The sequence below is a fragment of the Canis aureus genome, chromosome 29 (genome assembly GCF_053574225.1).
Source record: "Canis aureus isolate CA01 chromosome 29, VMU_Caureus_v.1.0, whole genome shotgun sequence".
Lineage (NCBI taxonomy): Eukaryota > Metazoa > Chordata > Mammalia > Carnivora > Canidae > Canis > Canis aureus.
In genome coordinates this window covers 7,929,640-7,943,777 of record NC_135639.1, presented here as the reverse complement: position 1 = coordinate 7,943,777, position 14,138 = coordinate 7,929,640, and the positions used below count along the sequence as shown (strand labels likewise).

Below are 14,138 nucleotides of genomic sequence, written 5' to 3'. Positions count from 1 at the left end.
TCTCATGTACCAATTCCATAAAACTGTAAAATGAATGTGCTCCACAAAAATGAGGCAGAAAACCAAAAAGAAGATATGAGTTCCAGAAATCAAGGGTGCCAACATAGGAGAGATTCCCAGAATGAGGGAGGAGATATTCCCAGGAAAGCAGCTGTAGAAAGATCCAGAAATCAAGCCATTCACAACACAAAAGGTCAAGGGCTCCTTGAAGGAATGTCTTACAGAAACATAAAAAACAACTGTGAGGCTAAAAAAATCATTGAACAGGTTTGACCTTATAGAAAATTATATTAAAGGGTATTTTACAGACCCAGACCTATTGCAGGGCATGGGAGATGTTTTTAAAAAATATAAGCAGATCTAGGAAAACAAAAAGTTGTCGAGAAAGTACATATCTCTTGGCTCAAAACTACTTGTTGGCTTAGGCAGTAAGGACTATTTACACAGTCATAATATTGAAAACCTTTAATGTGGTTTTACCCAAAATTTGAGATATAATTTTACTGGAAGGATTAAAAAGGTTAAGGTAAAGGGATCACAAAAACAAGCTGAAATTTTCATCCTCTATAATACAGATTCAGAATAAAAAGTCAAAAATGTACAAACCAATACATATCAATATGTGCATGCTATTTAGTAATAAATATATGGGGCACCAGGGTGGCTCAGTCAGTTAAGCATCCAACTCTTCTTGGTTTCGGCTCAGGTCATAATCTCAGAGTCATAATAAGACTGAGCCCCATATGTTGGGCTCTGTGCTGGGCATGGAGCCTGCTTAAGATTCTCTCCCTTCCACTCTCTCTGTCCCTACACTTCCACCTTAAAAAAGATAAATAGAAATAAATACTTAAATTCCCAAAGAAACAATTAAAAGGAGTTTGGAGTAGTCACCTCATTCACAGCACATGATGGCTTCAGGGGGTCAGTGGGTGTGGGGTGTATTGGCAAGGCACCTTTGTTTTTTATTTTTTCCAATTTTATTGAGGGATAATTGACAAATAAAATTATATATAGTCTATTACATAAATATATCAGACATGAATATCTGCTATATTTAAAGTATACAATGTACATATACGTTGTGGAATGATTACCAAGATCAAGATCATTAACACATCCATCACCTCCCAGTTAACTTTTTGCGTGCTGAGAATGTTTAAGATGGTCCCTCAGCAACCTTCAAGTGTATGGTACCATATTATTAACACAGTCCTCCCGCTTGCACTAGAGGCACTAGATGCACTAGATGTGCACTGTCCTCTGAACTTATTCCCCTTACAACTGAAAGTTAGTACCCTTTGTCCTACAACTCCCCACCTCTCTTCTCCCAGCCCCTGGCAACCACCATCCTCTTGTTTGTTTGTTTGCTTTTAAATAATCCTTTAACACTTTGATTTCTCAAACTACTTGCTGACAAAACTGATCGATATTGATTTTAATTTTAAAAAGCAAAGGGATGCAGAGCATTTTCTCATGTGCATGTTGGCCATGTCTATGTCTTCCTCTGTGAGATTTCTGTTCATGTCTTTTGCCCATTTCATGATTGGATTGTTTGTTTCTTTGGTGTTGAGTTTAATAAGTTCTTTATAGATCTTGGAAACTAGCCCTTTATCTGATATGTCATTTGCAAATATCTTCTCCCATCAGGGAAATACAAATCAAAATCACAATGAGATACCACCTCACACCAGTGAGAATGGGGAAAATTAACAAGGCAGGAAACAACAAATGTTGGAGAGGATGTGGAGAAAAGGGAACCCTCATACACTGTTGGTGGGAATGTGAACTGGTGCAGCCACTCTGGAAAACTGTGTGGAGGTTCCTCAAACAGTTAAAAATATACCTGCCCTACGACCCAGCAATTGCACTGTTGGGGATTTACCCCAAAGATACAAATGCAATGAAACGCCGGGACACCTGCACCCCGATGTTTATAGCAGCAATGGCCACGATAGCCAAACTGTGGAAGGAGCCTCGGTGTCCAACGAAAGATGAATGGATAAAGAAGATGTGGTTTATGTATACAATGGAATATTACTCAGCTATTAGAAATGACAAATACCCACCATTTGCTTCAACGTGGATGGAACTGGAGGGTATTATGCTGAGTGAAGTAAGCCAGTCGGAGAAGGACAAACATTATATGTTCTCATTCATTTGGGGAATATAAATAATAGTGAAAGGGAAAATAAGGGAAGGGGGAAGAAATGTGTGGGAAATATCAGAAAGGGAGACAGAACGTAAAGACTGCTAACTCTGGGAAACGAACTAGGGGTGGTAGAAGGGGAGGAGGGCGGGGGGTGGGAGTGAATGGGTGACGGGCACTGGGGGTTATTCTGTATGTTAGTAAATTGAACACCAATAAAAAATAAATTTAAAAAAATAAATAAATAAAATAAAATAAAAAGCAAAGGGAAAGGCAGCATGGATATAGAAGTCAACTGGTATAAAGCCTGTTTTGTTTACTCTTCCACTTTCCAGGTGTCTATAGAGCTGCTATTACATGCTAGACATCATAAAAAGTTTTCTGCCTCATGGTATGTATAGAAAACAATGAATCTCAAAATTGCTATGCTGTTGTAAATTCACCGATCTGCGCTGTAATTCATAATCACGGGCTGCCTCTCTACAGAAACATCTGGAATGAATTAAAAAGTTATATACAAGTGAATATAACTATTTAGCAATTCCAGGATAATTGACTTACAGCTGCCACTGTGCAGACACAGCCCAGGACTATTTGGACAAAAATAGAATAATGTGATAGTTATTTTAAGAGATCTTTGAGAAAAATCTTAGACACAGTGGCTAAAACTTTACATGTTAGCAAAAGTTACCACCATGGGGGGGGGGGGGTGTTACCTAAAATTGTTAGCTGTGACATGTGATTAATATAGTTAATCTCCCATACAAGGGCCATCATCTGGTCTGAATATCTCCTTTGGCAAATTTCTATGATAGACCTTTGATAAATCCATAGAACGGCCCAGGTACAAATCAGCTGATCCTTCAAATCAGCAGAACATCTTGTCCCAGTTCAGACCTCACCATCAGTAAAGCTGGTTGCGAAGAAATATTCACTGTTTTTTGAAGTGGTTTTTTTTTTAAAGATTTTTAAAGATTTATTTATTCATGAGAAACAGAGAGACAGAGAGATAGAGACACAGGCAGAGGGAGAAGCAGGCTCCATGCAGGAAGCCTGACTTGAGACTCAATTCCAGGTCCAGGATCATGCCCTGGGCTGAACGCGGCGCTAAGCCATTCAGCTACCCAGGCTGCCCTGGAGTGATTTTTAAAACCCAAAATCAACATCTTAAAGAGTTCCTTGCACTGGCCAATGAAAACAATAAATATCTAGAGCTTGAAATTTAAAACATTTTAAAATAGAAATTTATAAAATATACCATACACCACTGTTTAATTGTTTAAAGAAAAAAAAACACAGGGAAAGGAATATTCTAATTGAAAAAGAGGGTAAAGGACTTTTCACATCAACATTCTAATTCAATTCTACTAAAACCTAGCAAACATTTTGGTCCTAGAATCGCCTATCAGTGGAGTAACCAATTTAATTCTCCCAACAATTATGTATTCACCTGTCATGATCCACACAAAGACAGAGATGTGTTCCTACACTCTGGGGAGGCAGCACAGCCCAGGACAGCCTCTGGGGTCCTTGCTGGGCTAAGCTCAAGTCCTAGCTACAGCTCATTATCTGGATGCCCCCATTAGGTCCATAAAATAGGGACAGAAATAGAATCTGAGTACACGGAGGAGTTTACAAGTCCCACGGAAGGGCTGTCCAGGGCACAGTCCACCCTCAGTAGAGGGAGCCATGGGGGTACAAGCATGGTTCACTTTGTTTCAAGTTCCTATCTGTGGAGATTTGTGGTTGAATTTGCTTTATGATGCAACCTACGTTTTCTTCTATTAATAAGTGAGTGGTCAATTTAGCCCATTGACAAATGTTCTTTGTTATCATGAGTTGTCAGCTTTTCTTAGACATTGTATTTTTACTGCTTCTTTTGTTTGTGCTTCCTCGTTGACTCTTGAGCTGTTTTCTTTGTTCAACATCTACGCCTCCTCTGAAATAATTTTTTTTTTGGAACTATATAAGTGATTTTTGCTTTTGCTATGTACTTTCTTTTGGGGGTTGTTTTTTATTTTTTGTGGTTGTTGCTTCAGGTTTTTATTTAAATTCCAATTAGTTAACATACAGTGTAATATTAGTTGCACATGTAGAACTTAGTGACTCAACACTTCCCTACATCCCCTGGTGCTCATCACAAGTGCCCTCCTTAATCCCCATTGCCCATTTCATCCACCGCCCCCCCACCACTCCCCTCCAGCAACCCTCAATTTGCTCTCTCTAGCTAAGAGTCTGCTTCCCGGTTTGCCTCTCTCTCTTTTCTTCCCCCTTATGTTCATCGGTTTCATTTCTTATCCTCTAAAAATTTTAAAGGTGTGTCTTTGTTTCAGTGGTTAATTTAATAACTACATAACTTACATAAATTACATAAATGCCTTCATGTAATATGCTTAATTCTATATTTTCTTAGAAAGTCCCTGTTCACTTGATGGGATGAGCACTGGGTGTTATTCTGTATGTTGGTAAATTGAACACCAATAAAAATTATTTTATTAAAAAAAAAAAAGGCCCTGTTGACTCCCTACCATAGGCAGTGATAAATTCATTTCTACCTCCTGTTGTACCCCTTTCTTCTCCTTCATCAAGTAATTTCATTCCTCATATTCTTAACATTCACTTTTAAAGTTTAAACCAACTTTACCTCCTTTCTATGATTTATCAGCTTTTTAATAAAGTTTTATTGAATTAAAAAAATGTATCTATGTAGAAGGATGGATATTAACCAGACTTACTGTGGTGATCATTTCACTATATATACAAATACTGATTTATTACGTTTATTGAAACTTACTTTATTGCAATATTCACTTTGTTGAGATGGTCTAGAACCAAACCCACAATATCTCTGAGGTATGCCTATACTGGAATTAAAATTATTAAGAACCAAAGAAAAGGCAATTCTGAAATACAACAGTAAAGCAGGAGAATAGATACATGATTTTATTATTTTAAGTTTCAATAAAAATTGAAATAAAAATTTTAAAAATGAAATATATACAAAAAAGTGCACAAAGCCTAAGTGTGAAGTTCAATAAATTTTACTGCACACTCACTCAAGTGTCCACACCCAGATCAAGATATAGAACAGGACCAGCTTGCCACAACCTCCCTTTTACCACCTCCCACTATTACCTGCCCCTCAAAGATAACCTCTACTCTGACCTCCATTTCCCTAGATTGGTTTTTCTGTTTTTAAATTCTATGTAAATGAAACTTACCCTAACTACTCCCTAGCGTCTGGCTTCTTTTGCTCAATGTTATATCTGTGAGATCAATCTGTATTATCACAGGTAGCAATAATTTACTCCTTTTCATTGGTGTAGAGTATTCCATCGTTCCATCATGTGACTTACTCATTGTATGCTGATAGACATGTGGCTTATTACCATTTTGGATTGTCATGAATAGTGATGCCATGAACCTACCTGTCCCTGCCTATCATGCACATATGATTGCATTTCTTTTAGGCATAGGAGTTGAATTTGTTAGATGAACAGGTATGAGAATATTGAGCTTCAGTAGACATTTAGTAGACATTCCAAAAACATTTCCAAAGCTGTACTATTTTACATTTTCACCACCGTATAAAAGTTTCTATTGTTCCACTTCTTCACCCACACTTGGTACAATCCTTTTTCCTTAAAGTCATTCTGGTGTCTATATGTCATATCTCACTGTGGTTTTAATTTGTATTTCCTTAATGACCAATGATAGAGAATACCTTGTCTTACATTCATTGGCCACAATATTGCTCTGTAACCAAAGCTCAGCTCCAACCACACTGTCTTAGTTTTAGCCCCTCAAATATGTCATGTTTCCTACAACCACAGGGCCTTTGTACTACCATTCCCTTCGACCTGGAAGGTGATGCAGGGGCATGCGGGAGGCTGCCACGTGACCCTGGACATGGAGACTCGAGTGGTGCAGCACTCAGCCCAGGGACACCACGGGATGCTCGGGCCACCAGAAGCTGGAAGGAGCGAACAAGGAGCCTTGCCTAGTTCCCCGAGGCTGGGGAGGGAGAGCAGCCCTGCTCACACCTTAATTTCAGACTTCCAGCCTCCAGAATTGTGTCAAGCTGCCCAGTTTGTGATACTTCTACGGTTATCCAAGGAGATGAATACATGGTGGTGCTTCCTTCTGAGCACTCATCCTAGGCTCTAGTCGTGCTTTCACTGGTAATTTATCTTTTTAATAGTTTCACTTCCCCATTAGATTATCAGAGGTATAGGCCAAAAAAGCACTGGAGGTATCCCTGACTCCTCTTTTGATCTCTCACACCCCTCATCCAGACATCATCCAGCCTCCTGAGAAAATCTTACTTTCAAAATATCCAAAATATAACCACCTTTCACCACCTCCACCACTCTTGTCACAGCCAGAGCCAGTGCTATCTCTCATCCCGGATGCCAAGGTCACGCCCCAACAGGCCTCCCTGCCTCCATGCTGCTCCCCTAAGTCAACACAGGTCGGTCCTTCCTACCTATAAATCACAGCACAGCATTTCTGTGCCCAAAAACTTGCCAGGGCTCCCCCAACTAACTTAAGAACAAAAGCCAATGGCAAAGTCCGCCCAGTGTTCATTCTGGGCCTGCGCCTCCTTCCTTGCATGCTCATTGTGCCCCAGCCACACCAGCCTGCTGCTGCTCCTTGGTAGGGCCATGCATGCAGTCACCACAGGACCTTTGCTCAAGCCATTACCACTGCCGGGAGTGCTTCTCCCACAGCTACCTGACTCCCTGATGATCACCTTTAGGCCAACTCAGCCCCAGTACCACCTCTTCAATGAAGCCTGCCTTGTTTACCTTTAACAACAGCCTGCCCCCTCCCCAGAGCCAGCCCTCCTGACTCCCGCTGCCAGCTCTAAGTTTGTTATGCTCTCTCTCCCTAACACTCCCCTCTGACACTAGAGAAGTTCTACTTTATTACATTCCTTGCTTTTATGTGCCTCCCCCACTGGAATGGAAGCTTTCAGACGGCAAAGACGTCTGTCCGTCTGGTCTCTGAAGCATCCCGATCACCTAGACAGGGCCCAGGACACGGCACGTCCTCCCCAAACATTTGCTAAAATATAAGGACAATTTCTATTCTTGCTCTTTACTGTTTCCCCAGAACTAGAGGTAGGTTTGTGTTTATGGAATCAATGAATCGACCAACCAGCCAGTCAATCAAAGCATCTGCTCTGATCTCCTTTTTTTCTCTTCTCTCCTCCCTGTCTCTTCCTCCATCCCCTCCTCACACAGGCTTCTCCACCTGTGCCATCTGTCGTGACCACAGAAACCCTGGTGCAGGATGACTGGCATACCTGACTCCCACCCGTCCACGTCCAGGAGAGAGCCAGGCTGGCCTGTGCGTGGCTGGGCAGACCACCCAGAGGGCCCGTCCCCACAAGTCATTATCCGAGGAGGCACCATTCGGTTGTGCCAGCTGGATGGACGTGAGGTCCATGCCTGCGACTCCCGGGGCCCCTCAGGCTTCTCTGGGCCCGGCCAGGGGGGTAGCCTGGAAGGTACTGGGGGATGCTCGGGCCAGCGGTCAGGGAGATGAGTCACAGGATGGGACGCTGGCCGAGGCCACAGGCTGGAGAACACATCGAACCTTCTCGTGGGTACCGGAGATAACAAAGAGCTAAAATACAGCCAGAAACCTTGAATTTGACTCTCAGCTTGGCACTTAGTAGCTGTGGGGTTGGGACAGGTCACAAAACCTCTGACTTCAATTTCCGTATCTCCAAAATAGAGTTTCCCTCTGAGTATATTGAAGATGAAATGAAATATTAATTTAATGAGATTTAATAAAAAAAAATAGTCAAGAAAATTCCCATAGCAAGTAACAGAATCCGCATTTGAACCAGAAAGCCCTGTGGTTTCTTAATAATCTGTGGTTCACAGGCCAGGGAGCCCCAAAGGGCCCCTTCCTTTTGTTTCTCTGGTCTTCTACTCTTTGCCCTTTTCCTGCTCATGTGTTTACGGTGCAAGCTTCTGGGGAATAAGAACAGCGCATTACCATCATTCTGGTAAATTCTCCTTTTAAATTTTCCAAGAGACTCATGATTTAGAATATTTGGTCCTGTTATTCCCATAAAAATCCAAACATCCAAAATTCCAGCACTTTGGCATCCAAATGCTGTCTCCCAGACTGCTTCTTAAAGCCAGATAGAGCACAAAATCCCTTTATCGGAGCAAGCAGGACATTCCTTGGTTTGGAAGCAATCCCCACTGTGATTATTTCTGCCTCTGCAGCACTTAGCACATTTATAGCCCCCACTGAGGACCTGCAGAGCTACAGCAGGGTTTTGTGCAGCCAGAAACAGACCGGAGGCTGAGCACCCAGAGAAGCAGGAAGATCTGATGGAACAGACAGGCTGTGAGGTCAGAGGACTCTGGGTGCAGATGATTCCTCTGATAAATAGAAGCAGGGCAGGCTCGAGGTGACACCTGAGAAAACAGTGCTACCCCAGGCCGTCCCCACGATTGGGCAAGGTGGGGCACCAGGTGTTTCAAGGCCAAAGGAGACAGGGGGACAGATGATGGGATGTGCCGTTGCACATCAACCTGGACATCAAGATAAACCTGGTTGGATGTTTTATAACCAACTTCATGCCCTCCTAGGGGGTGCATGTGAATTCAGCCACAGGCATCGGCCATCTTCCAGGCTTACACCTCATTTCAGGTAAAAAGATTATCAGAACATTGGAACTGGATCCTAATATCGGCATCCAGGTGCTCCAGAGAATTGCATTAATGGAATGACTCAGAAGAGCTGTGGTTGATTTTAGTGGCACTGAGAAATGGCTTGGACAGATGCTCTTAGCTTAACCAGACATTTCCTCATGAGAGAGGTACCAGAGGCGAACTCCTCTCAGAGGTCAAACTCAAGTGAGACAAGACATGGGCCACAGAATGCCACGTGACGATGGGCAGGCGCCACAAAGACATCTGGAGGTGTTAACGCAATGCGCCAAGTGTTTTCTCGTGACCTCAAAATGTCAACTCTTTCTTCAAAACTCTGATCTGAGTACCAACTGTCTCACATTCCCGGCTCCAGGCAGGAATCGTGGTGGTATCCTGAGTTCCAGCCATGCTCTTCTGATCATGTCAGGTTCCTACTTAGCTCAGCTTTAGAATCTTAAGAATGAAATCAAAACCCGGCCCTCTGAAGTGGCAAGTGCTGCTCTAATTTGTTCAAGGATTTGCAGCAATGAAAGCATCTGATGTAATAATGGTGGGGGGCAGATAAATCACTCAGGGAGCCGTGTGGTCTTGAACTCCACCTTGCTTAGTTTACAAGCCATGGAAAAACCTCGGGGGGAGGGGGTCTTCAGAAGAGTCTGCAAGGATAGGACAGCTGATGAGCTGCCACTGAATGACCCACCTGAGCACAGAGCCACCTCCTCAGACTGTCTAGAGGCAAATGAGGATCCGAGAGTGATTTTAAAGGACAGTGCTGAAATGTTGTCTTTGAGACTTAAAATGTTAATTTCTATTCTGCCTGTGGCAGCTCCTGGAGCAGAAGTCAGTGATTATTTCTAAATGAGATCACGTTGTCACAAGTGGGTCGGTGTTAAGAGGATCTTGACCATGCTGGAAAAACAATCACAGATGAGAGGATAAACCTTCGCTATCCTGATGAACTTGATCTCTTCCTTGAGTTCTTGGAAGATCGATCTTCCTTCAATATGAGAAATATGAACTTGGGTTTCTTCTCTAAGTTTATATCATTAAACCAACATTAGCAAAATTCCATTTGCAAAACAAAAGAGGTTATAAGTGGAGTTATAAGGTGCTTTTATTCTTCCAAAGTCTTCTGCTTAAAAATGAGGACAGGGGATCCCTGGGTGGCTCAGCAGTTTAGAGCCGCCTTCAGCCCAGGGCATGATCCTGGAGACCCAGGATCGAGTCCCTCATCGGGCTCCCTGCATGGAGCCGGCTTCTCTCTCTGCCTGTGTCTCTGTCTCTCTCTCTGTCTATCATGAATGAATAAATAAATAAAACCTTTTAAAAATGTTTTTAAAAATGAGGACAAAGAGTGCCATAGACTGACGGTGTGTCCCCTCAAAGTTTGTATGTTGAAACCAACCCCTAAGGTGATGGTGGTAGGTGATGGTGGTAGGAGTCAGGGTCTCAGGTAAGTGACTAGGTCATGAAGGTGAAGCCTTTGTGGGTGGGGTTAGAGCCCTTATAAGAGAGGCCCCCAGAGCCCCTAGATCCTTCCACCACACGAGGACACAGAAGGTGGTGAAGAAGATGGCCATCTATGAACCAGGAAGCCGGTCCTCTCCAGACACCCAGTCTGCTGGCATCTTGACCTCAGACTTCCCAGCCTCCAGAACCAGGAGAAATTCGTTTGTGTGGCTAACAAGCCCCTGGAGATGCAATGTTGTCCTAGTGGCTCAAAAGGACAAAGACAGAGAAAAGCGTTTCTGCTATTTGGCAAATGGCAACTCAGGAAGAGCTCACAGTCTGCAAAATCTGCACTGTCAACACCGGATTCTGGTATTGTCATACCAGTGTAAACCAGTGTGAGATCACAATCAGAAAAGAGAGACGGGCGCGGTCTAATCGTTCCCATCACGCCCAGAACACTTATCTGCTGACCCGGGGACAGTTTCATGGCATCGTTAGGGGCAACAAGACTGGGTTGAAAGTAGCTTTGGATTCATGCCCTGCCTCTCCTGGGCATCTTAACCAAGTTATTCCACCCATTCATGTGTCTGTTTTCTATAAGATAGAGGTAATAATAAGAAGAGTATTTGTCGGGACGCCTGGGTGGCTCCCCGTTGAGCGTGTCGTGATCCCGCAGTCCTGAGATCGAGCCTGCTTCTCCCTCTGCCTCCCTGCCTCTCTCTCTGTGTCTCTCATGAATAAATATATAAAAATCTTAAATAATAATAATAATAGTACTCGTCTCCTGTCAGGGAACAAATGAAAATACTGGGCAGAAAGCATTTGGCACAGTGCTGACACCTCTCAGAGCCGAGTCCGCTCTTCCTATGCATCTGAGGAAAGGGGGGACCCAGGAACGCCCCGTCTTGGCTCTTCTGGGGACAGCACAGTCCCTGGCTTGTACCGGGCACTTCGCAGGGGTCAGAGAAACGAGTGGATTCTGATGGGCCCACATAGGGCATTTGAAAACTTCTAAGGACCATTCTCTTCCCTGGTTTGGTAGATCCCCGTTCTGAGAAGGTGACTGTGCGGGGGGCGGGGGGGAGGGCTCAATTCTTGGATGAGATGAAGACACCAAGGCTCAGACGAGGGGGCACCGTGCCTAGAGCCGCTCAGTCGCCAGTGGTGAAAGCAGGATGAGCACCCGGCCCGCATGCCCTGTGTGCCCCATGCACCCCGGGGGCACCAGGGCCAAGCCTGCAGACGCTGGGCCATCCCACTCACATCTGCAACTCCAGCGCACCAACGGTTCTCACACCTGGGTGTTTCTCCCGCATCTAATCCCATTAGCTCTGATACACCTACAAAATACTCCTAAGTGGGGAGAGAGGATATTTTTAAACTGCATTTCAAACTGTTATGAGTGGGAAGATGTATTTCAGAGCACCTGTGGCAGTGAAATCAGGCTTCGTGGGGCACTGATTCTGGAAGGCCACAATAGAGGCCCCGCCCACGTCATTATTTCCCTGTGGGGGCTGCACTGAAGCCCCTCACACAGCTGCAGGCAGCCCTCCACCCTCTGCAGTTAACACCACATCACCTGCTGCGGGGGGAGGCACCCCAGGGCTTGGGGCGGGGAGTGGAGGGGCGGGCACTGGCCTGGACTTCCCTGTTAAAACAACTACTTCCTATTCTAAGAGCAGGTGCAGAGATTTTTCTTCTCAGAGGGTACTTGGAGAAATGATAAACCACCGAAGAAAAATAAATCCCCGTAAGGACAAGCCGCACTGAAGTGGTTTTCAATGACTCTCCTACTTCCTCTTGCCTGAAGTCAGGAGGGTGGGTCTGTCCCCACTTTCCAGCCCGGGATACCTGCCTTCTCCCTGGCCTGTGCCTCTCTTGGGGGAAGGATGAAGGAAAGATGATGAGGACCCTGCTCCCTGCCGGCTGACCGTCCACCAAGGGGACCTCCTGTGGGGCCCAGCAAAGGCAGGGCGGTGAATGCCCACCATCTATCCTCTGTGTGTGTCCTGTGTGCCAGGTGACATTCTGGGTTGGGAGGAAGGGGGTGGAGGAGAGTTCAAGCCCCTTCTAACCTGGGGCTTCTGCTCAAGGAGGGGCAGAGAACACCCAAGGGAACAAGTCACCGGCATTCGAGGAGGGACTGCGCCCCACAAGAATTAAGAGGGGCCAGTCACGCGGGGCCACCTAGGAGTTTCCAAGAGCCCCTGGAAGCTACCAGAGGCTAGAAGCAGAGAAGCGAAATGATCCAGTAAATGTTTTCAAATTATAAACCATCTAATTTCACTCCTCCACTGATCCTATGAGTTCTCAGCACTCCCTCTTGTCTGGTGAGGCAGGTGGGGCTCAGAGCCATAAGATAATAGTTCCAAGGTCCCAGAATCTGGATGTGTCAAGGCCAAGGTCTGAACTCCACATGCCTAGGGCCCCTGCACTATGAGCCCCCCCGCCCCGCCCACGCTCCACCCATCTGCTCTGGGAATAGAATTTCCAACCAGAACAATACAACTCTCAGGCCCTATCCCCCAGCAACAAATTCAGGACTTCCAATTGCTTGACTGAAAGGTTAGATAAATGCGAACACGTCCTCTGTAACAGAGGATAACTTCATTTATAGAGAGGGCATTCAAGGTATTGGCTGACAGCTCCTCTAACTGATGCTCAAAACAGCTCCACACCCATTGGGCCCTGGCCCTGCTAGCCCTTGACTTCCATAGAAGCCTGGACCCCATCCAGGTTGCCACAGGCACTCATATTATTAATGGTCACTCTTGTGAAACTTGGAACTTCATCCTCTTGAAAATCATAGTGTTGAGTTATACACATCCAAATGTCTCTTATCAGCTGTTATTAAAAAACAATCATACTCATAAAGCAACTTTGGACTTCATTAACGTTAGTTCTGGAAACGTCTTGCCGGAGTTCTGGCCTGCAAAGTGGTGCCAGGTGAGCGGCTTGAGAGTCTGTGTGGTGCGGCCAAGTGTCAAGGGAGGAGGGAAGAGTTGCTGGGAGTCGGAGTCGGAGGGCCACTCAGACACCCCCGAGCCCCTGAGCTCCTGGGAAGGGGTCTCGTCCACCCTGGCCCAGTTCCCAGCACAGCGGCTGCCCACAGCATGTTCACAGGGATGGTGAGGGCATGAGGTGTTGGTGACATGGCTCAGAAGGTGTCCGCCTGATGGCCCCATGTCTCAGGGATGCAGGGCATCTTCTTCCCTGGAGCTGGATGAGACGGTGCATGTGCAGAAGGGGTTTGGAAAACACACCCACAGTCATGGAGCAGCCGGGGAAAGACGGCTAAGATACTAGAGACCCATACAGGACAGCACATCACCAAATGCTGAACAAGGAAGGAATGGAATGGCACCAGCTGGAGCTGGAGCCAGAGGGAAAGGACCCCGTGGATGGACTGGTAGGATAACGACGCCCCCTCCCCAACAGAGAGGCCAAGGTGCTAATCCTGGGGCCCGAATGCTGGAGGCTCTCTGATAAAGGAAAATGAAGTTTGCAGATGCGATTAAGGTCACTTGAGGTGGGAGATGATCCTGGAGCATCCACGAGGATCCAGTGTCATCTCAAGCCTCCTTAAAAGTGGAAGAGGGAAGCAGGAGGAGGACCCAGAGCCTTGGAAAGAGGAAGGGACCACGCAAAAGGAACACAGGCACCTCTGGAGGCTGGAAAAGGCGAAGAAATGGATCCTCCCCTCCAGGTCCAGATGGAACGCGGCCCTGCCCACACGTTGATTTAGCCCAGTGGGGCTCTCGTGCTCCAGAACTGGGAGAGAATGGGTTTGTGTGGCCTAAGTGGCTGCATTTATGATAAGTTGTTAGAGCAGCACGAGGAATCGACCACCGGGGATGCTGCAG

The 14,138-nt window shown here is 45.4% G+C and overlaps 1 protein-coding gene across 1 annotated transcript in view; it reads right to left on the bottom strand.

The window, feature by feature from the left end:
- Positions 1-14,138, bottom strand: part of CPXM2 (carboxypeptidase X, M14 family member 2) — a 130,552-nt gene that overhangs the window by 83,234 nt on the left and 33,180 nt on the right. The window lies entirely within an intron of this gene.